Source organism: Mustelus asterias, chromosome 3 (genome assembly GCF_964213995.1).
Source record: "Mustelus asterias chromosome 3, sMusAst1.hap1.1, whole genome shotgun sequence".
In the NCBI taxonomy this organism is placed as follows: domain Eukaryota; kingdom Metazoa; phylum Chordata; class Chondrichthyes; order Carcharhiniformes; family Triakidae; genus Mustelus; species Mustelus asterias.
Genome location: NC_135803.1, coordinates 15,355,174 through 15,370,632, shown reverse-complemented (window position 1 = coordinate 15,370,632; position 15,459 = coordinate 15,355,174). Strand labels below are relative to the sequence as shown.

The following is a 15,459-nucleotide window of genomic DNA, read 5'->3' as shown; positions in this document are numbered from 1 at the left end:
GAATCCATCGTTAAGGATGAGATTTCTAAATTCTTGGAAGTGCAGGGTCGGATTAAGACAAGTCAGCATGGATTTAGTAAGGGGAGGTCGTGCCTGACAAACCTGTTAGAGTTCTTTGAAGAGATAACAAATAGGTTAGACCAAGGAGAGCCAATGGATGTTATCTATCTTGACTTCCAAAAGGCCTTTGACAAGGTGCCTCACGGGAGACTGCTGAGTAAAATAAGGGCCCATGGTATTCGAGGCAAGGTACTAACATGGATTGACGATTGGCTGTCAGACAGAAGGCAGAGAGTTGGGATAAAAGGTTCTTTCTCAGAATGGCAACCGGTGACAAGTGGTGTCCCGCAGGGTTCAGTGTTGGGGCCACAGCTGTTCTCTTTATATATTAACGATCTAGATGACGGGACTGGGAGCATTCTGGCCAAGTTTGCCGATGATACAAAGATAGGTGGAGGGGCAGGTAGTATTGAGGAGGTGGGGAGGCTGCAGAAAGATTTAGACAGTTTAGGAGAGTGGTCCAAGAAGTGGCTGATGAAATTCAACGTGGGCAAGTGCGAGGTCGTACACTTTGGAAAAAAGAATAGAGGCATGGACTATTTTCTAAACGGTGACAAAATTCATAATGCTAAAGTGCAAAGGGACTTGGGAGTCCTAGTCCAGGATTCTCTAAAGGTAAACTTGCAGGTTGAGTCCGTAATTAAGAAAGCAAATGTAATGTTGTCATTTATCTCAAGAGGCTTGGAATACAAAAGCAGGGATGTACTTCTGAGGCTTTATAAAGCACTGGTTAGGCCCCATTTGGAGTACTGTGAGCAATTTTGGGCCCCACACCTCAGGAAGGACATACTGGCACTGGAGCGGGTCCAGCGGAGATTCACACGGATGATCCCAGGAATGGTAGGCCTGACATACGATGAACGTCTGAGGATCGTGGGATTATATTCATTGGAGTTTAGGAGGTTGAGGGGAGATCTGATAGAAACTTACAAGATAATGAATGGCTTAGATAGGATGGACGTAGGGAAGTTGTTTCCATTAACAGGGGAGACTAGGACGCGGGGGCACAGCCTTAGAATAAAAGGGAGTCACTTTAGAACAGAGATGAGGAGAAATTTCTTCAGCCAGAGAGTGGTGGGTCTGTGGAATTCATTGCCACAGAGGGCTGTGGAGGCCGAGACGTTGAGCGTCTTCAAGACAGAAATTGATAAATTCTTGATTTCTCGAGGAATTAAGGGCTATGGGGAGAGAGCGGGTAAATGGAGTTGAAATCAACCATGATTGAATGGTGGAGTGGACTCGATGGGCCGAATGGCCTTACTTCCGCTCCTATGTCTTATGGTCTTATGGTCTCACTGTGATCCTCACTGTGACCCTCACTGAACTTCACTGCGACCCTCACTGTGACCCTCACTAACCTCACTGTGACCCTCACTGACCCTCACTGTGACCTTCACTGTGACACTCACTGTGACACTCTCTGTGACCCTCACTGCGACCCTCACTGACCCTCACTGTGACCCTCACTGACCCTCACTCTGACACTCACTGTGACCTTCACTGTGACACTCACTCTGACCCTCACTCTGACACTCACTGACCTCACTGTGACCCTCACTCTGACACTCACTGACCCTCACTGTGACCCTCACTGACCCTCACTGTGACTCTCACTGACCCTCACTGTGACTCTCACTGACCCTCACTGACCCTCTCTGTGACCCTCACTGTGACCATCACTGACCTCACTGTGACCATCACTGACCCTCACTGACCTCACTGTGACCCACACTGACCTCACTGTGACCCTCACTGTGATCCTCACTGTGACCCTCACTGAACTTCACTGCGACCCTCACTGTGACCCTCACTAACCTCACTGTGACCCTCACTGACCCTCACTGTGACCTTCACTGTGACACTCACTGTGACACTCTCTGTGACCCTCACTGCGACCCTCACTGACCCTCACTGTGACCATCACTGTGGCCCTCACTCTGACACTCACTGACCCTCACTCTGACCCTCACTGACCCTCACTGTGACCCTCACTGACCCTCACTGTGACCCTCTCTGACCCTCAGTATGACCGTCACTGACCTTCACTCAGACCCTCACTGTGACCCTCACTGACCCTCACTGACCTCACTGTGACCCTCACTGTGACCATCACTGACCCTCACTGACCTCACTGTGACCCTCACTGACCCTCACAGTGACCCTCACTGACCTCACTGTGACCCTCACTGTGACCCTCACTGTGACCCTCACTGACCTCACTGTGACCCTCACTGACCTCACTGTGACCCTCATTGACCCTCACTGACCTCACTGTGACCCTCACTGTGACCCTCACTGACCTCACTGTGACCCTCACTGACCCTCACTGACCCTCTCTGTGACCCTCACTGTGACCCTCACTGACCTCACTGTGACCCTCACTGACCCTCACTGACCCTCTCTGTGACCCTCACTGACCCTCACTGACCCTCCCTGACCTCACTGTGACCCTCACCGACCCTCACTGACCTCACTGTGACCCTCACTGACCTTACTGTGACCCTCACTGACCCTCATTGTGATCCTCACTGCGACCCTCACTGTGACCCTCACTGACCCTCACTGTGACCTTCACTGTGACCTTCATTGTGACACTCACTGTGACACTCTCTGTGACCCTCACTGTGACCCTCACTGACCCTCACTCTGACCCTCACTCTGACACTCACAGACCCTCACTCTGACCCTCACTGACCCTCACTGTGACCCTCACTGACCCTCACTGACCCTCTCTGTGACCCTCACTGTGACCCTCACTGAACTTCACTGCGACCCTCACTGTGACCCTCACTGACCCTCACTGTGACCTTCACTGTGACCTTCACTGTGACACTCACTGTGACACTCATTGTGACACTCTCTGTGACCCTCACTCTGACCCTCACTCTGACCCTCACTGACCCTCACTGACCCTCACTGACCCTCTCTGTGACCCTCACTGTGACCCTCTCTGACCCTCACTATGACCGTCACTGACCCTCACTGTGACCCCCACTGTGACCCTCACTGACCCTCACTGTGATCCTCACTGTGACGCTCGCTGTGACCCTCACTGTGACCCTCACTGACCCTCACTGTGACCTTCACTGTGACACTCACTGTGACACTCTCTGTGACCCTCACTGTGACCCTCACTGACCCTCACTGTGACCCTCACCGTGACCCTCACTGACCCTCACTGGCCGTCACTGTGACCCTCACTGTGATCCTCTCTGTGACCCTCACTGTGACCCTCTCTATAACCCTCACTGACCCTCACTGTGACCCTCACTGACCCTCACTGTGACCCTCATTGTGACCCTCACTGTGACCCTCTCTGACCCTCACTGTGACCCTCTCTGTCCCTCACTGTGACCCTCACTGTGACCCTCACTGGCCCTCACTGTGACCCTCACTGTGACCCTCACTGACCCTCACTATGACCCTCATTGTGACCCTCACCGTGTCCCTTTCTGTGACCCTCACTGTGACCCTCACTGACCCTCACTGTGACCCTCACTGACCCTCACTGTGACCCTCACTGTGACCCTCACTGACCCTCACTGACCGTCCCTGTGACCCTCACTGTGACCCTCACTGTGACCCTCACTGACCCTCGCTGTGACCCTCAGTGACCCTCACTGTGACCCTCTCTGTGACCCTCTCTATGGCCCTCACTGTGACCCTCACTGTGACCCTCACTGACCCTCACTGTGACCCTCACTGACCCACACTGTGCCCCTCACTGACCCTCACTGGCCGTCACTGTGACCCTCACTGTGATCCTCTCTGTGACCCTCACTGTGACCCTCACTGGAACTCTCACTGACCCTCACTGTGACCCTCTCTGACCCTCACTGTGACCCTCTCTATGACCCTCACTGTGACCCTCACTGTGACCCTCACTGATCCTCACTGAACCTCACTGTGACCCTCAGTGACCCTCAGTGACACTCACTGATCCTCACTCTGACCCTCACTCACTGACACACGACAGCGCAGAGTCGCTGAGCAGAGACTGATAGCCAAGTTCCGCACACATGGGGACGGCCTCAACCGGGATCTTGGGTTCATGTCACACTATCTGTAACCCCACGACTTGCCTGGGCTTGCAAAATCTCACTAACTGTCCCGGCTGGAGACAATACACATCTCTTTAACCTGTGCTTAACCCTCTCTCCACTCACATTGTGTCTGTACCTTTAAGACTTGATTGCCTGTGGAGACTCGCATTCCAATTATTATTTTGTAAATTGAGTTTGTGTCTTTATATGCCCTGTTTGTGAACAGAACTCCCACTCACCTGATGAAGGAGCAGTGCTCCGAAAACTAGTGGCTTTTGCTACCAAATAAACCTGTTGGACTTTAACCTGGTGTTGTGAGACTTCTTACTGTCCTCACTCACTAAGTAAGAGTTTTAACAACACCAGGTTAAAGTCCAACAGGTTTATTTGGTAGCAAATGCCATTGGCTTTTGGAGTGCTGCTCCTTCGTCAGATGGAGTGGAAATCTGCTCTCCAAAACCAGCGAGGAGAGCTTACTGTGTTTACCCCAGTCCAATGCCGGCATCTCTACATCCTCACTCACTAACCCAGTGCTGAACTCTTCTTGTGCAAATATTATCTGGATGAATCCCGAGATGAACTTTTCATCTTCAGGCTTTGGGCAGATCACAGCACCAACCCAGTCCATCAGTCTGAGTGTCTGATGCCGGCTTCACTACCGGGCAAGGAAGATTTTTGAAAACATAGAACATAGAACAGTACAGCACAGAACAGGCCCACGATGTTGTGCCGAGCTTTGTCTGAAACCCAGATCAAGCTATTTCCTCCCTATCATCCCGAAGTACTCCATGTGCCTATCCAATAGCTTCTTAAATGTTCCTCAAGTTTCTGACTCCACTATCCCTGCAGGCAGTCCATTCCATACCCCAACCACTCTCTGAGTAAAAAACCTACCTCTGATATCCTTCCTATATCTCCCACCGTGAACCCTATAGTTATGCCCCCTAGTTACTGCTCCATTCACCCGAGGAAATAGTCTTTGAACGTTCACTCTATCTATCCCCCTCATCATCTTATAAACCTCTATCAAGTCTCCTCTCAACCTCCTCCGCTCCAAAGAGAAAAGCCCAAGTTCCCTCAACCTTTCCTCATAAGACCTACCCTCCAAACCAGGCAGCATCCTGGTAAATCTCCTTTGCACTCTTTCCAGTGTCTCCACATCCTTCTTGTAGTGAGGTGACCAGAACTGCACACAATATTCCAAATGTGGTCTCACCAAGGTCCTGTACAGTTGCAGCATAACCCCACGGCTCTTAAACTCAAACCCCCTGTTAATGAACGCTGAAAAGTTGTGTTTGAAGTGTTTTTGGGCCCTCTGCTTTATGTTGCTTCATCTGTTAATGGTTTTTGTTGTATAATCCTCCATTTGTAAAGGGTTTGTTTCCTCCGCTAATATTTTCCTTCATATTTCCTTCATAGAGGTATTGATCGAGTGGACAGTCAGAGGCTTTTTCTCAGGGCTGAAATGGTTGCCACAAGAGGACACAGGTTTAAGGTGCTGGGGTGTAGGTACAGAGGAGATGTCAGGGGTAAGTTTTTCACTCAGAGGGTGGTCGGTGCATGGAATGCTGGCAACAGTGGTGAAGGCAGATTCCATAGGGTCTTTTAAGAGACTTTTAGATAAGTATATGGAACTTAATAAGATAGAGGGTTATAGGTAAGCCTAGTAATCGCTAAGGTAGGGACATGTTCGGCACAACTTTGTGGGCTGAAGGGCCTGTATTATGCTGTAGTTTTTCTATGTTTCTATGTTTCTATATTCTTGGAATGGTCCTTCTATAGAATCAGAGGTTACAGCAGCATGAGAGACAATTCAGCCCATTGGGCAGGAATCTCGCTCGGGCGAGACTGGGAATTCCTGCCCGATGTCAATGGAGATTTCCGTTGTCGGACCCTCGCTTGCTCCTGTTCCATGGCGGGCGAGCTGATAGAGTTCTGGCTATTGGGTGTCTGCGGGCCACCTTCAAGGACAACTCAACTAGTCTTTTCCCCACAGCCCTTGGATTCCTCTCTCTTCACATGATTATACAATTCTCTTTTGAAAGTTACAACTAAAGCTGCCTCCATCGTGCTCTCAGGCAACGCATTCCAGAGCCGAACAACAAGCTGCGTAAAAACATTTTCCTCATTGAACAGGGATGTGGGTGATGCTTGTTGGGCCATTCCCAAATGCCCTTGAACTGAGTGGCTTCCGAGGGCATTTCAGACTTAACCACAATGTAGGTCAGACCAGGGTAAGGATAGCAGCTTTCCTTCCCTAAAGGACATTAATGAACAAAATGGGATTTTACAGCATGGTTTCATGGTCATCACTAGATGATTAATTCCAGATTTTAATTGGATTCAAATGACACCATCCACACAGTGCAGAAGGAGGCCTTTCAGCCCCTGGTTTTTGCACCGACTCTCCACATCCGATCCCGGCCCTATCCCAATAACCCCATGTATTTACCCTGCTAATCCCCCTGACCTACACATCTTGGGTATACTAAGGGGCAATTTAGCATGGCCAGTCTACCTAACCTGCACATCTTTGAACTGTGGGAGTCTCCTGGCAATCAATTGTGGAAAGTAATACAAGTGATGTTAGGCACCAAAGAAAGTTGAGAGACCTCTAGCGGTAGCATGTTGTATGAAGTCTTTAGGTGAGTCTAAAGTTTATTTATCAGTGTCATAATTCAGCTTACATTAACACCGCAATGAAGTTACTGTGAAAATCCCCTAGTCGCCACACTCCGGCTCCTGTTCGAATACACTAAGGGAGAATTTACCATGGCCAATGCACCTAACCAGCACGTCCTTTGGACTGTGGGAGGAACCGGAGCACCCGGAGGAAATGTACCAGACATGGGGAGAACATGCAGACTCCGCACAGGCAGTGACCCAAGCCAGGAAACGAACCCGGGTCCCTGCTGTTGTGAGGCAGTGACCACGACACCACACAACCCTGCCACAGCAACTACTGCAAGACGTGCTGGATCATCGACACGGATGCCATTATCTCACGTGAGAACACCATCCACCAGGTACACGGTACATACTCTTGCAACTCGGCCAACGTTGTCTACCTGATACGCTGCAAGAAAGGATGTCCCGAGGCATGGTACATTGGGGAAACCATGCAGACGCAAGAGTGTTCTCTTCTGGTTGGGGAGCACTTCAGCGGTCACGGGCATTCGGCCTCTGATATTCGGGTAAGCGTTCTCCAAGGCGGCCTTCACGACACACGACAACGCAGAGTCGCTGAGCAGAGACTGATAGCCAAGTTCCGCACACATGAGGACGGCCTCAACCGGGATCTTGGGTTCATGTCACACTATCTGTAACCCCCACAACATGCCTGGACTTGCAAAGTCTCACTGGCTGTCCTGTCTGGAGACAATACACATCTCTTTAACCTGTGCTAATGCTCTCTCCACTCACATTGTCTGTACCTTTAAGACTTGATTAGCTGCAAAGACTCGCATTCCAATCATTATTCATTATTCTGTAAATTGAGTTTGCGTCTTTATATGCCCTGTTTGCTGTTTATGATATGGAGATGCCGGCGTTGGACTGGGGTAAACACAGTAAGAAGTTTAACAACACCAGGTTAAAGTCCAACAGGTTTATTTGGTAGCAAAAGCCACACAAGCTTTCGGAGCTCCAAGCCCCTTCTTCAGGTGAGTGGGAATTCTGTTCACAAACAGGGCATATAAAGACACAGACTCAATTTACATGAATAATGGTTGGAATGCGAATACTTACAGCTAATCAAGTCTTTAAGATACAAACAACGTGAGTGGAGAGAGCATCAAGACAGGCTAAAAAGATGTGTATTGTCTCCAGACAAGACAGCCAGTGAAACTCTGCAGGTCCAGGCAAGCTGTGGGGGTTACAAATAGTGTGACATGAACCCAAGATCCCGGTTGAGGTCGTCCTCATGTGTGCGGAACTTGGCTATCAGTTTCTGCTCAGCGACTCTGCGCTGTCGTGTGCCGTGAAGGCCGCCTTGGAGTACGCTTACCCGAATATCAGAGGCCGAATGCCCGTGACCGCTGAAGTGTTCCCCGACAGGAAGAGAACAGTCTTGCCTGGTGATTGTCGAGCAGTGTCGAGCATTATTCATGTAAATTGAGTCTGTGTCTTTATGTGCCCTGTTTGTGAACAGAATTCCCACTCACCTGAAGAAGGGGCTTGGAGCTCCGAAAGCTTGTGTGGCTTTTGCTACCAAATAAACCTGTTGGACTTTAACCTGGTGTTGTTAAACTTCTTACTGCTGTTTATGAGCAGATCTCCCACGCACCTGATGAAGGAGCAGCGCTCTGAAAGCTAGTGGCGTTTGCTACCAAATAAACCTGTTGGACTTTAAACTGGTGTTGTTAGACTCCTTACTGTGTTGTGAGGCAGCAATGCTAACCAATTTGTCACCGTGTTGCCCTACTAAAAGGCAAGACAAAAACTTGATTGAGCAAAATGATAGCCAAAAACAAAGAATTGCTGAATTGGAAAAACGATTGGATGATGAAATTAGAAAGTGCAAGGTAAATGTCATGGTATGACACAATTCCAGAATCAGTGTGTGCGGCATCTGCAGGGTCAGAATGAGCGGCACAGTGGCACAATGGTTAGCACTGCTGCCTCACAGTGCCAGGGACCCGGCTTCAATTCCCAACTTTGGTCACTGTCTGTGTGGATTCTGGATCAGCACAAACAGCAAGCAGTAAGAGCACTGGATCTTGCAGAGTCAGAGACCCCTCATCTGGCATGTGAGAATTCAGATTTAAAAGCCACAGTTAAAGTAACAAGCTGGACAAACGGCCTGCAGTAAACCACTTAAAATGCAAGGCGGTGATATAAGTTACAAGCAGCTTTATCTTTCCAGAGGGGGGGCAATCTGTACTTGCGAGGAAGGTGAGGAGTTAACAGGAGATGATGATGATTGGGAAGGATCAGTCAGAAGAGCGGCATGGTGGCACAGTAGTTAGCACTCCACACAGTGACCTGAGTTGGGAATTGAACCCACTGCCTCACAGCGCCAGGGACCCGGGTTCAATTCCGGCCTCGGGTCACTGTTTGTGTGGAGTTTGCACGCTCTCCCCGTGTCTGCATAGGTTTCCTCCGGGTGCTCCGGTTTCCTCCCACAGTCCAATGATGTGCGGGTTAGGTTGATTGGTCATGCCCCTTAGTGTCGGGGGATTAGCAGGGTAAATGTTTGGGGTCACGGGGATAGGGCATGGGTGGGATTGTTGTCGGGCAGACTCTTTGGGATGAATAGCCTCTTTCTGCACTGTAGGGATTCTATGAGGAGAACCAGAATTTGAGGAAGGGGACGAATGCCTTAAAGAACCCCCATCTCTGTATGTAGTTCCGATGATGTGGAGATGCCAGCGTTGGACTGGGGTAAACACAGTAAGAAGTCTCACAACACCAGGTTAAAGTCCAACAGATTTATTTGGCAGCACAAGCTTTCGGACTGAAAGCTTGTGACTTGTGCTACCAAATAAACCTGTTGGACTTTAACCTGATGTGTGATACTTCTTACTGTGTAGTTCCGATTGCAGACCCAACCACACTCCCACCAACGGACAGTCTTGCGTTAATAGAAAATGCAATGCCCATGAACCCAATAACAACCACTAGAACACAGGGGGCGAATAATCACGTTATGTACATGACACCTTTCAATCCAATTCTATCCAATTAGCAGAAATAGGGGAAGTAATAAAATCATTTAAACGCGGAGGATTTTTTCAAACAAAAAGACATGGTTTAGAAGACAATGAAAAGATAAAGTTTGTTTGTTGTTTGCAGCATTATCAGCCCTGCCCCACCCCCAAGACACAGGAGGCACTGTTCCCGAAATGCAGGAGGCAGTCAGAAATGCTGTAGGATCTGACAGGGCAGAATCCTGCAGAAAAGTTACGTAATTGCCAACAAAGAAAGGGAGAACATCCCACTGCATTCGCAATGTCTCAAGATGGCGCTGGAGTGAGGCGACTTCTTACAAGCTGTGCCCAGCGTACCATCTAATTCTAACTTCTCGTTCTATGCTTCTAAACCTTCATTCTAACTCTTTTAAACTCTCTAACAATTACACCCTAGCTATGACTGTGACACTACATTCCGCACTCTCTCCTTTCCTTCTCTATGAACGGTATGCTTTGTCTGTATAGTGCACAAGAAACAGTACTTTTCACTGTATACTAATACATGTGACAATAATAAATCAAATCAAATCAAAAACCAACTTTGGGTTCACTTTAGTAATGTGTTTTTGTCCCTGGAGTTGCACGAGTTGCATTAGTAGCCCCTAATTTGAGAAAATGGTTGCGCACCTTGGTAAACCACTCCACTGAATAAGGGAAAGGAAATGGTGAACATTTTGACCCCGCAGATGCCACCCACACTGAGGCATGGGTCTTAAGGAGCTTAGTGGAAGCATGGGAAAGGGAAGCACGAGATAAACCAACCTTTAAACAGCACGGTACAATGAAGCTCTTGCAAGGGCAGACTAGCGATAAAGCTAAGCAGCGCGCCTTAATGACAATCGTCCGGTGGCTCTGACACCCATCATTATGAAGTGCTTCACAAGGTTAGTCATGGCACGAATCAATTCCGGCTTCCCAGGTTGCCTGGACCCACTACAGTTCACCTACCGCTGCAACAGGTCCACAACAGACTCCATCTCCCTGGCCCTGCACTCAACCCTGGAACACCTAGATAACAAAGACACCTATGTCAGACTCCCACTTATTGACTACAGCTCAGCCTTCAACACCATTATTCCTACGAAATCCATCTCCAAACTCCGTGGCCTGGGTCTCAGCTCCTCCCTCTGCGACTGAATCCTGAACTTCCTAACCCACAGACCACAATCAGTAAGGATAGCCAACAACACCTCCTCCATGATCATCCTCAACACCGGTGCCCCACAAGGCTGTGTTCTCAGCCTCTTACTATACTCCTTATACTGTGCGGCCAAATTCCCTTCCAATTCGATTTTCAAGTTTGCTGATGATGCCACCGTAGTGGGTCGGATCTCAAACAATGACGAGACAGAATACAGGAATGAGATAGAGAATCTGGTGTGATGACAATAATCTCCGTAAAAGTTGGTGAGAGTCGTGGCGGACATGCCAAATTTCCTTGGTCTTCTGAGAAAGGAGAGGCATTGGTGGGCTTTCGTAACTATAGCGTCGGCATGGAGAGACCAGGACAGGTTGTTGGTGATCTGGACACCTAAAAACCTGAAGCTCTCGACCACTTCCGCAAAATCAATGATAGAGTTATCTTTAAAATTACCCTCAACCACGAGGGAACTGAACGAACAGCCATAGCTCATGTGGTTATTTGTCCAGAGGAATTTCCACTGTCACAATACAAGGGGGGGAGACAAATATATCCTAGTTTTAACCGACACGTTCAGGCAATGGGTGGAAGCTTTCCACACAACCTCAAACTTGACAAAGGCGATACAGCCAGCACTCTAGTTCAACAGGTTTTTACTCATTGGGGATTGTCCTGTAGATCAGGAAACACACTTCACCGCCCAAGTCATGCAAAACACTATGGCATTGTTAGGCATAGACCAGAAATTTCACACTACCTATTACCCACTACCCAGTGGAATTGTGGAAAGAACGAATCGAGCTTTGAAGAGCATCATCAGAAAGATGGTGCAAGAAAACAGCTCCACCTGGAACACAGTTCGACCCTTTGCACTCATGATTGTCAGAAATATTGTTGCTAGTTCCACAGGATATACACCACATATGTTAATGACTGGACGCCCCATGGAGGCATTGAAACATTGTTAGCATTAGGCTGTCCTAGTCCTGGTCCCTCCATGCCAATGGTATAGTTAAGAAAGCCCACCAACACCTCTACTCTCTCAGGAGGCTAAGGACATTCAGCATGCCCGCTATGACTCTCACCAACTTTTATTAGATGCACCATAGAATGCATTCTTTCTGGTTGTATCACAAGCTTGATATGGCTCCTGCTCTGCCCAAGTTGGTAAGAAACTACAAAGGGTCGTGAACGAAACCCAGTCCGTCACGTAAACCAGCCTCCCATCCATTGATTCTGTCTACACTTCCCGCTGCCGCAGAAAAGCAGCAGCTAGCATAATCAAGGACGCCACGCAGCCCGGATATACTCTCTTCCACCTTCTTCCGTCGAGAAAAAGTTTAAACTTAATTTATTAGTCACAAGTAAGGCTTATATTAACACTGCAATGAAGTCACTGTGAAATTCCCTGGTTGCCACAGTCTGGTACCTGTTTGGGTCAATGCACCTAACCAGCACGTCTTTCAGAATGTAGGAGGAAACCAGAGCACCGGAGGAAGCCCATGCAGACACGGGGAGGCCGTGCAAACTCCACACAGACAGTGACCCAAGCCGGGAATTGAACCCAGGTCCCCGGAGCTGTGAAGCAGCAGCGCTAACCACTGTGCTAACGTGCCTGAGAAAAGATACAAAAGTCTGGGGTCACGTACCGAATGACTCAAGAACAGCTTCTTCCCTGCTGCCATCAGACTTTTGAATGGACCTACCTTATATTAAGTTGACCTTTTTCCACACCCTAGCTTTGACTGTAACACTACATTCTGCACACTCTCGTTTCCTCCTCTATGAATGGTATGCTTTGTCTGTATAGCGCTCAAGGAACAATGCTTTTCACTGTATACTAATACATGTGACAATAATAAATCAAATCAAATCAAAATCAAAACTTGACTGAACCAGAATTACAGTCCGTGTCACACGAAAGAACGATTGGGCATCTATCGTTGGCAGCTCAAATGACAGCTGCAGGTAAAATGGGAAAGGAGAAACGAACCAGTAAAGCTAGTTTTGATGTCACAATCAACATGGTGGAATTCAATGTGGGCTAAAAAAGTCCTGATTAAAATCTACCAGCCTGGGACATTCCTGTCACCAAGGTACATGGTGGATAAAGCCAGTCCTTCAACATACAAAGTACTTGTGGACATGGGATGGTAAAATGTAAATTAGTTAAAACATTACAGAGGGCATGATGATTGATGGAATAGAAGAGACCCATGGCATTATTTTGCCTACCCCACCAAGCGGGCGGCACGGTGGCACAGTGGTTAGCACTGCTGCCTCACAGCCCCAGGGACCTGGGTTCAATTCCCGGCCTGGCTCACTGGCTGTGCGGAGTCTGCACGTTCTTCCTGTGTCTGCGTGGGTTTCCTCTGGGTGCTCTGGTTTCCTCCCACAGTCTGAAAGACATGTTGGTTAGGTGCATTGGCCGTGCTAAATTCTCCCTCAGTGTACCCGAACAGGCGCTGGAGTGTGGCGAGTCGGAGATTTTCACAGTAACTTCACTGCAGTGTTAATGTAAGCCTACTTGTGACGAATAAATAAACATTTAAACATTAACGCACCCCCAAACCAGGGACTGGTAATTCCAGTAACTCTACCTCTGGTGCAGATAGATCTTTGAAATCGGGGAGGGAGACAACAAAGAAACTCTAGAGGAGGCAAGAGGCGACCTATCTGATATTACCCTCCTATACTCTACCGAATAAGGGTGATCCAGGTGAATTTTCAGATAAAAACAATCAGAAAAAAGAACTGTAAATAACAGCAGGTGCTATCTTGATCCACAGATTTGGTACAGAGAGTGAGGAAAGATGGACTTGTAAAGCTGTGTTATGTTTGCAAGCATGCTGATGATGAAGACCAATGACACAACTGGACTAACAGAGGTAACCGTTTATGGAAGTCACGTCAAGATGTCAGGACATTATGAGGCATTAACCGGTGAGATGCTGGAAGATACTGGAACATATGCGGTAGCCGCAGAGTTCGGCGAATATTTTCTTTGGTGTCCTGGTATAAAATTGTGTACAATCATCGAGGTCCCTTTAATTGAGTATTTATTCACAGTTCTCCAGAATTTCCCGATTTCATGTAGATTATTTGTAAAAGGGCTCTTTTAAAATAAGTCTGCTTATTAAAATTCTGTGTAAAGTTTCAAGTCTGTTTGTCTTTGGAATCTACTTGTGACAGTTAGCTTTTTATAATAAGAATGGTTTTGTACTACTACAATGTAATAGAGTTGCAGTGCATTTTAACAATGTGCCATAATGGGATGTGTCTCACTATAACTCTGACTATATCAGTTTTTGTTTTTGCCTCGTTCGAAGCAACTCCATATATTTACGATAACATTTTGCAGATATTTGGAAAGTGCCATATAATGCTTGTTGAGCCAGTTAAATTGCCGGGTGGCAGAATGGTTAGCACTGCTGCCTCCCAGCGCCAGGGACCCGGGTTCGATTCCCGGCTTGGGTCACTGTCTGTGCGGAGTCGGCACGTTCTCCCCTGTGTCTGCGTGGGTTTCCTCCGGGTGCTCCGGCTTCTTCCCACAGTCCGAAAGACGTGCTGGTTTAGGTGCATTGGCCGTGCTAAATTCTCCCTCAATGTACCCGAACAGGCACCGGAGTGCGGCGACTCGGGGATTTTCACAGTAACTCCATTGCAGTGTTAATGTAAGCCGACTTGTGACTAAATAATAAACAATATGTTGAAGTTTTGCCTCCAAAAGGGGAATATTATTGGGACGAGCCCAGGCACAATATGATTTTAATAGCAGATAATGCTTCGACTAGGTGAATGTATTTAAAGGGAGAATTTGCACTGACTGTGAGTGTGCTAACCCTGAGAAAGCAAGTCAGGATTGAGATTCATCCCTACAGCTTGTGTGTGCAAGTACAATCATATCTATAATATGGTATGAGAAGTCAATAAACACAACCGCCACTTTGACCTCTATGGTATTACTGGCCACAGAACCAATTGAAACTAATAAAACAGTGGAGTGTCCTGAACAAACACAAGGACCAAAGAATGATCTGGTGCTCCGTCTGGGGCTTGGCATTCTTTCTGGTTGTATCGCAGCTTGGTATGGCTCCTGTTCTGCCCAAGACTGCAAGGAACTACAAAAAGTCGTGAATGTAGCCCAATCCATCACGCAAACCAGCCTCCCATCCGTTGACTCTGTCTACACTTCCCTCTGCCTCGGCAAAGCAACCAGCATAATTAAAGACCCCACGCACCCCGGACATTCTCTCTTCCACCTTCTTCTGTTGGGAAAAAGATACAAAATTCTGAGGCCATGTACTAACTGACTCAAGAACAGCTTCTCCCCTGCTGCTGTCAGACTTTTGAATGGACTTACTGATGCGCTATCAATAAGGCGAAAGACTACCTGTGTGCCAATACAAGTGTAGGCTTTTATTTGCAACAGAATCAGGAGCACATCCCAACAAATAACCGACCTGGACTGAACAAGGGGGAGGAGACAGCCACCTTTATACTAGGTGCCGAGGGGAGGAACCAA

The 15,459-nt window shown here is 48.0% G+C and overlaps 1 long non-coding RNA gene across 1 annotated transcript in view; it reads left to right on the top strand.

The window, feature by feature from the left end:
* The window catches only part of LOC144483049 (uncharacterized), a 29,539-nt gene extending 15,449 nt beyond the window's left edge, over positions 1 to 14,090 (top strand). Inside the window, exons 2-3 of the long non-coding RNA XR_013495974.1 lie at positions 5,523 to 7,129; positions 13,724 to 14,090. This is a non-coding gene — a long non-coding RNA (uncharacterized LOC144483049). The remainder of the gene's footprint in view (positions 1 to 5,522; positions 7,130 to 13,723) is intronic.
* Positions 14,091 to 15,459: the final 1,369 nt, after the last annotated feature.